At 48.7% G+C, this 12,274-nt stretch overlaps 3 non-coding genes and 2 pseudogenes across 3 annotated transcripts; all 5 read left to right on the top strand.

Annotated features, from left to right (window-relative positions):
• Positions 1-4,226: 4,226 nt before the first annotated feature.
• LOC140471269 (5S ribosomal RNA) lies at positions 4,227-4,345 on the top strand. The gene has a single exon (XR_011956949.1). It is a non-coding gene; the product is annotated as a 5S ribosomal RNA (ribosomal RNA).
• Positions 4,346-5,880: 1,535 nt separating this feature from the next.
• Positions 5,881-5,999, top strand: LOC140470943 (5S ribosomal RNA). Its single transcript, XR_011956807.1, has one exon. It is a non-coding gene; the product is annotated as a 5S ribosomal RNA (ribosomal RNA).
• A 1,531-nt stretch (positions 6,000-7,530) lies between these two features.
• Positions 7,531-7,649, top strand: LOC140471609 (5S ribosomal RNA; annotated as a pseudogene).
• A 1,527-nt stretch (positions 7,650-9,176) lies between these two features.
• Positions 9,177-9,295, top strand: LOC140470936 (5S ribosomal RNA). Its single transcript, XR_011956803.1, has one exon. It is a non-coding gene; the product is annotated as a 5S ribosomal RNA (ribosomal RNA).
• Positions 9,296-10,834: 1,539 nt separating this feature from the next.
• LOC140471474 (5S ribosomal RNA) lies at positions 10,835-10,953 on the top strand (annotated as a pseudogene).
• The last annotated feature ends 1,321 nt before the right edge of the window (positions 10,954-12,274 follow it).

Raw genomic sequence — 12,274 nt, 5'->3', positions numbered from 1 at the left:
GTATTTATCTTAGTGCAGTGAACTCAGGCCAACTTAGTTATTTTGTCTTGCATGTTAAATGTGGGGTTAATACAATATTAGATGTACAACAGCCAAGTAACATTTGAAAGAATACAAACTGATTACAGTAAAATCTGGATAATTTGAATCCTGGGGATTTGCCCACATGCTAATGTTAGGCAGAACTTTTGTAATAGCTGGGGAGGCCCTATCCTGGCATGAAGTCAATTCACCTCCAAATGCTGTTCTGTGTCAAAACCAATGGGTTTAACTGCAAATTTGGAGCAGGCCCTTTGCACCTTGAAATTGCTCAGCCTTTCCGTAATGATTACTGCACAGGCCTACCTACCCAGGATAACGTTTCCTCCGCTTGTTAATCAACAATCAACCATCCAGTAATATCTACCATTTTTTTTTAAAAGGCGCAGCTTCTGCTCACATCACCTTTAGAATTCTGAAGAGTCACTCGTCTCTGAGAGAAGGTTTCTGTTTGTCTAAAGTGGGCAGTGACTCAGTTTGAAACAGTAACCCTGGACCTAGACTTTCCAACAAGGAAACATTTCACAGGAATTAGGTGTACAGGACAACCTCGATTATCTGAACGACATGGGCAGGGTGTATTTTTTCAGCTAATCAAATGTTTGGATAACAGTTTGCCCAAATATTAGGACCTTGCGATCTTGTTCGGATAATCCGGAATTCAGATCTCAATGTTCAGATAACTGAGATTGTTCTGTACACCGTTCAGTCCCTTACACCTACTCTGCTATTCAACTTGGCAAGATTAAGGCTGACCTAATTGTAACCTCAGATCTGCAATCTTATCTATTCTAGATAACCTTTTAGTTGCTTAACAAGAATCTGTCACCCCCTGCCTAAAAAATGTTGGGGGAGGTAGGTGGGGCTAGTTTAGTTTGGGATAACGTTTGACATGGACTGGTTGGACTGAAGGGTCTTTTTCCGTGCTGTATGACTATAACTCTTGCTACCTTTTTGAGAGTGAGTTCCAAAAAGATAGTCCTCATTAACAAATTGTGACAAGTCTGTTATGAATGGGTGACCCTTGATAAGCGATGAGCCCTCGATCCGTATTCACCCATAAAGGAAAACATCGTCTCCACATTTATTTTAAGATCCCTCAGGATCTTCTATGCTTCAATTAAGTCGCCTTATGCTTCTAAACTCCAGATACAAACCTAGCCTGTCCAACATTTCCTCATAAAATAACCCCCTAATTAGTCTGGTTAAAGTGTTTCCTTGGAGGTACACTGCCTCCCAATGCATTTACATCTTTCTGTAAGGGGATCAGTATGGACAGTACTCAGGCAGTCTCACCACTCCTGGTCAGCTGAGAAACCTTCGTTTCCCCTTGTGATAATGGTTCTATTAGCTTTCCTAATTGCTATACCTGCACAGAAACCTTTTGTGATTCATGCACAAGGACTCAGGTCCCATTACATTTAAGCTCTGCAATCTCTCAGCATTTAGATAAGTTACTTACTGCCAAAGTGGCCAGAGATTTTGGAGAAGATTTGTAGCTCAGGCTATCTGATTGGTCGCTGAGCTGGTGAGTTTGTTTTCAGACGTTTCGTTCCCATTCTAGGGAAGATCAGTGAGCTTCTGGTGAAGTGGGACTGTTCTGCCTGCTTGCTGTTTATCTGTCTTGGTTTGTTGTGGTGGGTGATATCAATACTGTTTCTGTGAAGTTCGTAAATGGGGTCCCAATCTTTATGTATGTTAGTGGGTATCTGGTTTGAATGTCAGGCCTGTAGGAATTCCCGTGCATGTCTTTGTTCAGCCTGTCCCAGGATGGATATACTGCCCCAGTCGAACTGGTGTTCCTCTTTGTCTGTGTATGTGGACACCAGTGATAGTTGGTCATGTCTTTTGGTGGCTATTTGGTGCTCATGTATCCTGGTGACGAGTTTCCTGCCCATCTGTCCAATGTGATTGTTGCAGTCCTTGCAGGGTAGTTTGTATATTACATTGGTTCTGCTGGCCGTGGGTACAGGATCCTTTAAAATCATCAGGAGTTGTTCTAATATCGTAGTATATTTCTGGGCTCTCATGATGCCAAGGGACTGGAGTAGTTTGGTAGTCACCTCAAATGTCATTGTATGGTAGGATGGCTCGAATCTATGGGCTGTTGTCTTCCTGTTCAGATTTGTTGTGCAGGAATCTGCAGACTGCACTGATCAGGTACCTGTTGTTCCTGAATACGTTTTATCAGTGTTTCTCTTCAGGTTCTCCTGGTTCCCTGGTGCTCCAGTGTGTTGTGGCTTGTTTAAATAATGCCCTGATGCAACTCTGTCGGTCTAGGGCTGGTTGCTCCTGTAGCTGAGTATTTGGTCAGTCTGTGTGTGGCTTTTCTGTAGACGCTGGTCTGCGGCTCTCCATTGGCTTTTGTTCTACTGTGGCATCCAAGAAGGGGAGTCAGTTATTGTTCTCTTCCCCTTTGGTGAATTTTACGCAGGTAAGGATGTTGTTTGTGGGTTTCTTCTAGTTTTTCGCGTTTCGTGATGATAAACGTGACAGCCACATAGCGGACCCAAAGCTGACACTGGATCGTGGGAAGGGCTGTTTGTTCTAACCTGTGCAGAACGATTTCAAACCAGGGCAGAGGTTAGAACAAACAAACTGTCTTGTAAAAACCCTAGAACACTGTTCATAACACTCCACAATGGTCAGTGACACCAAATGGATGAGAAGGGAGCAGCTCACCCGGCACCTCGTCAAGGACCACCGCAGATGCATGATAAACATTGGTCTAGCCAGCAACATCCATGTCCCATGGACTCACTCCTCTCCCCAAAACTGAATGTAAACACCGTCATTTTAGTGGCACCTTCACAATGAGGTTGTTATTTAATCCTATCTCCATGCAGAGCAGCCTGCTGTCTGTCTGACTTTAAACATGCCCTTCTTAAAAAAAACTCACTAAAACATTCTAGCTCATTGAGGTGACCTTCATCAATCTGCCCTTTTCTGGTCAATATGTACATGAAAATCTCCTGTGATTGTTGTGCCTTTCTGAGGAGCCATCATAAATTCTCTTAATGTTCCACGACTACTTAATTAAAGGGCAATATGCCATTCACAGTGGTTTCTGGCCTTTTGTCATTTCTTGTTTTTACCCAAGCTTTTCATAACTTATATTTAGGAAACCAAGACATCAGCCACAATTGTGATCATTGCATCATGAACCAGCAGAATGAGCCTGCAACCTTTGAAGTTTCAATCTGTCATTTTGCACTGATGTCTCCGGAACAGCAACCTGATTATATTTATTCATTTTGGAGAACATCAGTTGATCTGTTTAATTTCAAATGGTGCCAGTCTACATAAATGCAGCCTTCAGCTTTACACTTTGTTCTTTTTTCATAGATTCCAGACCGCAAATGCTTAATTCTTGGATTTGTGGTCAGCATGCCTTCCTCTTGTTTATCAATTCTCCGATTCATGCTTCTTTTTGGCTTTGACTGTTCTCTGATGGACTGCCTCTCCCAACTTTGATGCTGTGTCACGATGCTTGACATGTAAATCCTCTGCCCTCCCCAGTAATGAAACAGAAGAAACACCAGGCCTGGTGTGGTTCAGGAACACACCACATCGCTGGGTCACATCCAACTGTCCACAATCTGCTGCCAGTCCCCCACAACCCAGAACTGACTTGTAACATGTCAGAACACTGAGCGGTCTTTTGCATTTAAAGCTAGTCACCTTTGACTTCAGGAAACTCTCATGGATTCACACTGAGGCTGGCAAATGTTTCTTCAGCAATTAAGCAGAAATACAAAAGAAATATGGGTGGAAAATTGCGCTGAATCGGTTCCCAACCGTTTATGTTCTGTCCTGAAATAGTGGAAAAAACCATCGACGCACTACTCCTCAGGAAGCATTCAAACGCGATAGTATCATCTCCCTGTTTTCGGATGCATACCCTGAAGGTGTTGAGCAACATGGAACCAAACTGAAGATCCAACAATAATGTAAGATATCTTCTACACAATTTCAACATGTCTGAGCTCTGACACTAAACGCACTCAGGAAGCAGGGGCAAGGGCTAGCTGAAAAGCAGCTGGAGGGAGGGAGGGAAGCACGCACGGAGGAGGAAGAGCAAAGAGAAAAGAGAGAAAAAAAAAACAAAGGGGATCAAGAGAAAGAGCAGCAAAGAAAATGTTGCTGGCCAGTACGCCTTGAAGTCGGGAGAAAAGGCAGGGGCCAGCGCCTACGGCCATACTAGTCTGAAAACGCCCGATCTAGTCTGATCTCAGAAGCTAAGCAGACTCAGGCCTGGTTAGTGCTTGGATGGGAGACCGCCTGGGAATACCAGGTGCAGTAGGCTTTTTCCGCCAGCAGGGGCTGCTCAAGTCACCCCTCTGCACTCGTGTTGGGCCACGCACGCAATGCAGCGACAGGTTATTTTTGCTGCCGCTGTGCCTGGCATCAGTCTCCTGCAGGCAGGAGACAGGGAGGGGAGGAGAGTGGAGCGCTGCCAAAATCAGCAAGAAAGACGGAAAGAAAGGGATTGGGGCTGCACGCTGTCTGCGGCTGGCAGTCAGGAAAGGAGGACAATAGACAATAGGTGCAGGAGTTGGCCATTCTGCCCTTGGAGCCTGCACCACCATTCAATATGATCATGGCTGATCATCCTTAATCAGTATCCTGTTCCTGCCTTATCTCCATAAGCCTTGATTCCACTATCCTTGAGAGCTCTGTCCAACTCTTTCTTCAATGAATCCAGAGACTGGGCCTCCACTGCCCTCTGGGGCAGAGCATTCCACACAGCCACCACTCTCTGGGTGAAGACGTTTCTCCTCATCTCTGTCCTAAACGGTCTACCCCGTATTTTTAAGCTGTGTCCTCTGTTTCGGCACTCACGTTTCCTGCCGCCAGAGTGTCCAATCCTTTGATAATCTTATATGTCTCAACCAGATCCCCTCTCAGTCTTCTAAACTCAAGGGTACACAAGCCCAGTCGCTCCAGTCTTTCAGTGTAAGGTAATCCCGCCATTCCAGGAATTGACCTCGTCAACCTACGCTGCACTCCCTCAATAGCCGGAATGTCTCTCCTCAAATTTGGAGACCAGAACTGCACACAGTACTCCAGGTGTGGTCTCACCAGGGTCCTGTACACCTGCAGAAGAACCTCTTTGCTTCTGTACTCGATCCCTCTTGTTATGAAGGCCAGCATGCTATTAGCCTTCTTCACTACCTGCTGTACCTGCATGCTTACCTTCATTGAGTGGTGTACAAGAACCCCCAGATCTCTCGGTACTGTCCCTTGACCGAAATTGATTCCATTTAGGTAGTAATCTGCCTTCGTGTTCTTGCCACCAAAGTGGATAAGCATCCATTTATCCACATTAAAGTGCATCTGCCATGCATCTGACCACTCACCTAACTTGTCCAGGTCACCCGGTAATCTCCTAACATCCTCATCACATTTCACCCTGCCACCCAGCTCAGTATCATCAGCAAATTTGCTAATGTTATTGCTAATAGCATCTTCTATATCATGAACATATATTGTAAAAAGCTGCGGTCCCAGTACTGATCCCTGCGGTACCCCACTGGTCACTGCCTGCCATTCCGAAATGGAGGCGTGGAGGAGTGTGGAAGGATGAGAGAATGCAGGCTGCAGCCCTATGAAGCAGGGGGAGGTCTTGCAGTTGGCCTGTGTGGGGATGTGGGAGACGACAGGAGCCTGGTGGGCAAGGGCTAGCTGGAGGGAGGGAGGGAGGGAGGGAAGCACGCACGGAGGAGGAAGAGCAAAGAGAAAAGAGAGAAAAAAAAAACAAAGGGGGTCAAGAGAAAGAGCAGCAAAGAAAATGTGGCTGGCCAGCACGCCTTGAAGTGGGGAGAAAAGGCAGGGGCCAGCGCCTACGGCCATACTAGTCTGAAAACGCCCGATCTCGTATGATCTCGGAAGCTAAGCAAACTCAGGCCTGGTTAGTGCTTGGATGGGAGACCGCCTGGGAATACCAGGTGCAGTAGGCTTTTTCCGCCAGCAGGGGCTGCTCAAGTCACCCCTCTGCACTCGTGTTGGGCCACGCACGCAATGCAGCGACAGGTTATTTTTGCTGCCGCTGTGCCTGGCATCAGTCTCCTGCAGGCAGGAGACAGGGAGGGGAGGAGAGCGGAGCGCTGCCAAAATCAGCAAGAAAGACGGAAAGAAAGGGATTGGGGCTGCACGCTGTCTGCGGCTGGCAGTCAGGAAAGGAGGACAATAGACAATAGGTGCAGGAGTTGGCCATTCTGCCCTTGGAGCCTGCACCACCATTCAATATGATCATGGCTGATCATCCTTAATCAGTATCCTGTTCCTGCCTTATCTCCATAAGCCTTGATTCCACTATCCTTGAGAGCTCTGTCCAACTCTTTCTTCAATGAATCCAGAGACTGGGCCTCCACTGCCCTCTGGGGCAGAGCATTCCACACAGCCACCACTCTCTGGGTGAAGACGTTTCTCCTCATCTCTGTCCTAAACGGTCTACCCTGTATTTTTAAGCTGTGTCCTCTGTTTCGGCACTCACGTTTCCTGCCGCCAGAATGTCCAATCCTTTGATAATCTTATATGTCTCAACCAGATCCCCTCTCAGTCTTCTAAACTCAAGGGTACACAAGCCCAGTCGCTCCAGTCTTTCAGTGTAAGGTAATCCCGCCATTCCAGGAATTGACCTCGTCAACCTACGCTGCACTCCCTCAATAGCCAGAATGTCTCTCCTCAAATTTGGAGACCAGAACTGCACACAGTACTCCAGGTGTGGTCTCACCAGGGCCCTGTACACCTGCAGAAGAACCTCTTTGCTTCTGTACTCGATCCCTCTTGTTATGAAGGCCAGCATGCTATTAGCCTTCTTCACTACCTGCTGTACCTGCATGCTTACCTTCATTGAGTGGTGTACAAGAACCCCCAGATCTCTCGGTATTGTCCCTTGACCGAAATTGATTCCATTTAGGTAGTAATCTGCCTTCCTGTTCTTGCCACCAAAGTGGATAAGCATCCATTTATCCACATTAAAGTGCATCTGCCATGCATCTGACCACTCACCTAACTTGTCCAGGTCACCCGGTAATCTCCTAACATCCTCATCACATTTCACCCTGCCACCCAGCTCAGTATCATCAGTAAATTTGCTAATGTTATTGCTAATAGCATCTTCTATATCATGAACATATATTGTAAAAAGCTGCGGTCCCAGTACTGATCCCTGCGGTACCCCACTGGTCACTGCCTGCCATTCCGAAATGGAGGCGTGGAGGAGTGTGGAAGGATGAGAGAATGCAGGCTGCAGCCCTATGAAGCAGGGGGAGGTCTTGCAGTTGGCCTGTGTGGGGATGTGGGAGACGACAGGAGCCTGGTGGGCAAGGGCTAGCTGGAGGGAGGGAGGGAGGGAAGCACGCACGGAGGAGGAAGAGCAAAGAGAAAAGAGAGAAAAAAAAAACAAAAGGGATCAAGAGAAAGAGCAGCAAAGAAAATGTGGCTGGCCAGCACGCCTTGAAGTGGGGAGAAAAGGCAGGGGCCGGCACCTACGGCCATACTAGTCTGAAAACGTCCGATCTCGTCTGATCTCGGAAGCTAAGCAGACTCAGGCCTGGTTAGTACTTGGATGGGAGACGGCCTGGAAATACCAGGTGCAGTAGGCTTTCTCCGCCAGCAGGGGCTGCTCAAGTCACCCATCTGCACTCGTGTTGGGCCACGCACGCAATGCAGCGACAGGTTATTTTTGCTGCCGCTGTGCCTGGCATCAGTCTCCTGCAGGCAGGAGACAGGGAGGGGAGGAGAGCGGAGCGCTGCCAAAATCAGCAAGAAAGACGGAAAGAAAGGGATTGGGGCTGCACGCTGTCTGCGGCTGGCAGTCAGGAAAGGAGGACAATAGACAATAGGTGCAGGAGTTGGCCATTCTGCCCTTGGAGCCTGCACCACCATTCAATATGATCATGGCTGATCATCCTTAATCAGTATCCTGTTCCTGCCTTATCTCCATAAGCCTTGATTCCACTATCCTTGAGAGCTCTGTCCAACTCTTTCTTCAATGAATCCAGAGACTGGGCCTCCACTGCCCTCTGGGGCAGAGCATTCCACACAGCCACCACTCTCTGGGTGAAGACGTTTCTCCTCATCTCTGTCCTAAACGGTCTACCCTGTATTTTTAAGCTGTGTCCTCTGTTTCGGCACTCACGTTTCCTGCCGCCAGAATGTCCAATCCTTTGATAATCTTATATGTCTCAACCAGATCCCCTCTCAGTCTTCTAAACTCAAGGGTACACAAGCCCAGTCGCTCCAGTCTTTCAGTGTAAGGTAATCCCGCCATTCCAGGAATTGACCTCGTCAACCTACGCTGCACTCCCTCAATAGCCAGAATGTCTCTCCTCAAATTTGGAGACCAGAACTGCACACAGTACTCCAGGTGTGGTCTCACCAGGGCCCTGTACACCTGCAGAAGAACCTCTTTGCTTCTGTACTCGATCCCTCTTGTTATGAAGGCCAGCATGCTATTAGCCTTCTTCACTACCTGCTGTACCTGCATGCTGACCTTCATTGAGTGGTGTACAAGAACCCCCAGATCTCTCGGTACTGTCCCTTGACCGAAATTGATTCCATTTAGGTAGTAATCTGCCTTCCTGTTCTTGCCACCAAAGTGGATAAGCATCCATTTATCCACATTAAAGTGCATCTGCCATGCATCTGACCACTCACCTAACTTGTCCAGGTCACCCGGTAATCGCCTAACATCCTCATCACATTTCACCCTGCCACCCAGCTCAGTATCATCAGTAAATTTGCTAATGTTATTGCTAATAGCATCTTCTATATCATGAACATATATTGTAAAAAGCTGCGGTCCCAGTACTGATCCCTGCGGTACCCCACTGGTCACTGCCTGCCATTCCGAAATGGAGGCGTGGAGGAGTGTGGAAGGATGAGAGAATGCAGGCTGCAGCCCTATGAAGCAGGGGGAGGTCTTGCAGTTGGCCTGTGTGGGGATGTGGGAGACGACAGGAGCCTGGTGGGCAAGGGCTAGCTGGAGGGAGGGAGGGAAGCACGCACGGAGGAGGAAGAGCAAAGAGAAAAGAGAGAAAAAAAAAACAAAGGGGGTCAAGAGAAAGAGCAGCAAAGAAAATGTGGCTGGCCAGCACGCCTTGAAGTGGGGAGAAAAGGCAGGGGCCAGCGCCTACGGCCATACTAGTCTGAAAACGCCCGATCTCGTATGATCTCGGAAGCTAAGCAAACTCAGGCCTGGTTAGTGCTTGGATGGGAGACCGCCTGGGAATACCAGGTGCAGTAGGCTTTTTCCGCCAGCAGGGGCTGCTCAAGTCACCCCTCTGCAGTCGTGTTGGGCCGCGCACGCAATGCAGCGACAGGTTATTTTTGCTGCCGCTGTGCCTGACATCAGTCTCCTGCAGGCAGGAGACAGGGAGGGGAGGAGAGCGGAGCGCTGCCAAAATCAGCAAGAAAGACGGAAAGAAAGGGATTGGGGCTGCACGCTGTCTGCGGCTGGCAGTCAGGAAAGGAGGACAATAGACAATAGGTGCAGGAGTTGGCCATTCTGCCCTTGGAGCCTGCACCACCATTCAATATGATCATGGCTGATCATCCTTAATCAGTATCCTGTTCCTGCCTTATCTCCATAAGCCTTGATTCCACTATCCTTGAGAGCTCTGTCCAACTCTTTCTTCAATGAATCCAGAGACTGGGCCTCCACTGCCCTCTGGGGCAGAGCGTTCCACACAGCCACCACTCTCTGGGTGAAGACGTTTCTCCTCATCTCTGTCCTAAACGGTCTACCCCGTATTTTTAAGCTGTGTCCTCTGTTTCGGCACTCACGTTTCCTGCCGCCAGAGTGTCCAATCCTTTGATAATCTTATATGTCTCAACCAGATCCCCTCTCAGTCTTCTAAACTCAAGGGTACACAAGCCCAGTCGCTCCAGTCTTTCAGTGTAAGGTAATCCCGCCATTCCAGGAATTGATCTCGTCAACCTACGCTGCACTCCCTCAATAGCCAGAATGTCTCTCCTCAAATTTGGAGACCAGAACTGCACACAGTACTCCAGGTGTGGTCTCACCAGGGCCCTGTACACCTGCAGAAGAACCTCTTTGCTTCTGTACTCGATCCCTCTTGTTATGAAGGCCAGCATGCTATTAGCCTTCTTCACTACCTGCTGTACCTGCATGCTGACCTTCATTGAGTGGTGTACAAGAACCCCCAGATCTCTCGGTACTGTCCCTTGACCGAAATTGATTCCATTTAGGTAGTAATCTGCCTTCCTGTTCTTGCCACCAAAGTGGATAAGCATCCATTTATCCACATTAAAGTGCATCTGCCATGCATCTGACCACTCACCTAACTTGTCCAGGTCACCCGGTAATCGCCTAACATCCTCATCACATTTCACCCTGCCACCCAGCTCAGTATCATCAGTAAATTTGCTAATGTTATTGCTAATAGCATCTTCTATATCATGAACATATATTGTAAAAAGCTGCGGTCCCAGTACTGATCCCTGCGGTACCCCACTGGTCACTGCCTGCCATTCCGAAATGGAGGCGTGGAGGAGTGTGGAAGGATGAGAGAATGCAGGCTGCAGCCCTATGAAGCAGGGGGAGGTCTTGCAGTTGGCCTGTGTGGGGATGTGGGAGACGACAGGAGCCTGGTGGGCAAGGGCTAGCTGGAGGGAGGGAGGGAGGGAGGGAGGGAAGCACGCACGGAGGAGGAAGAGCAAAGAGAAAAGAGAGAAAAAAAAAACAAAGGGGGTCAAGAGAAAGAGCAGCAAAGAAAATGTGGCTGGCCAGCACGCCTTGAAGTGGGGAGAAAAGGCAGGGGCCAGCGCCTAAGGCCATACTAGTCTGAAAACGCCCGATCTCGTATGATCTCGGAAGCTAAGCAAACTCAGGCCTGGTTAGTGCTTGGATGGGAGACCGCCTGGGAATACCAGGTGCAGTAGGCTTTTTCCGCCAGCAGGGGCTGCTCAAGTCACCCCTCTGCACTCGTGTTGGGCCACGCACGCAATGCAGCGACAGGTTATTTTTGCTGCCGCTGTGCCTGGCATCAGTCTCCTGCAGGCAGGAGACAGGGAGGGGAGGAGAGCGGAGCGCTGCCAAAATCAGCAAGAAAGACGGAAAGAAAGGGATTGGGGCTGCACGCTGTCTGCGGCTGGCAGTCAGGAAAGGAGGACAATAGACAATAGGTGCAGGAGTTGGCCATTCTGCCCTTGGAGCCTGCACCACCATTCAATATGATCATGGCTGATCATCCTTAATCAGTATCCTGTTCCTGCCTTATCTCCATAAGCCTTGATTCCACTATCCTTGAGAGCTCTGTCCAACTCTTTCTTCAATGAATCCAGAGACTGGGCCTCCACTGCCCTCTGGGGCAGAGCGTTCCACACAGCCACCACTCTCTGGGTGAAGACGTTTCTCCTCATCTCTGTCCTAAACGGTCTACCCCGTATTTTTAAGCTGTGTCCTCTGTTTCGGCACTCACGTTTCCTGCCGCCAGAGTGTCCAATCCTTTGATAATCTTATATGTCTCAACCAGATCCCCTCTCAGTCTTCTAAACTCAAGGGTACACAAGCCCAGTCGCTCCAGTCTTTCAGTGTAAGGTAATCCCGCCATTCCAGGAATTGACCTCGTCAACCTACGCTGCACTCCCTCAATAGCCAGAATGTCTCTCCTCAAATTTGGAGACCAGAACTGCACACAGTACTCCAGGTGTGGTCTCACCAGGGCCCTGTACACCTGCAGAAGAACCTCTTTGCTTCTGTACTCGATCCCTCTTGTTATGAAGGCCAGCATGCTATTAGCCTTCTTCACTACCTGCTGTACCTGCATGCTTACCTTCATTGAGTGGTGTACAAGAACCCCCAGATCTCTCGGTACTGTCCCTTGACTGAAATTGATTCCATTTAGGTAGTAATCTGCCTTCCTGTTCTTGCCACCAAAGTGGATAAGCATCCATTTATCCACATTAAAGTGCATCTGCCATGCATCTGACCACTCACCTAACTTGTCCAGGTCACCCGGTAATCTCCTAACATCCTCATCACATTTCACCCTGCCACCCAGCTCAGTATCATCAGCAAATTTGCTAATGTTATTGCTAATAGCATCTTCTATATCATGAACATATATTGTAAAAAGCTGCGGTCCCAGTACTGATCCCTGCGGTACCCCACTGGTCACTGCCTGCCATTCCGAAATGGAGGCGTGGAGGAGTGTGGAAGGATGAGAGAATGCAGGCTGCAGCCCTATGAAGCAGGGGGAGGTCT

This window comes from Chiloscyllium punctatum, chromosome 3 (assembly GCF_047496795.1).
Source record: "Chiloscyllium punctatum isolate Juve2018m chromosome 3, sChiPun1.3, whole genome shotgun sequence".
In the NCBI taxonomy this organism is placed as follows: Eukaryota; Metazoa; Chordata; class Chondrichthyes; order Orectolobiformes; family Hemiscylliidae; genus Chiloscyllium; species Chiloscyllium punctatum.
The sequence above is the reverse complement of the archived record's forward strand: the minus strand, read 5'-3'. Positions and strand labels throughout refer to the sequence as shown.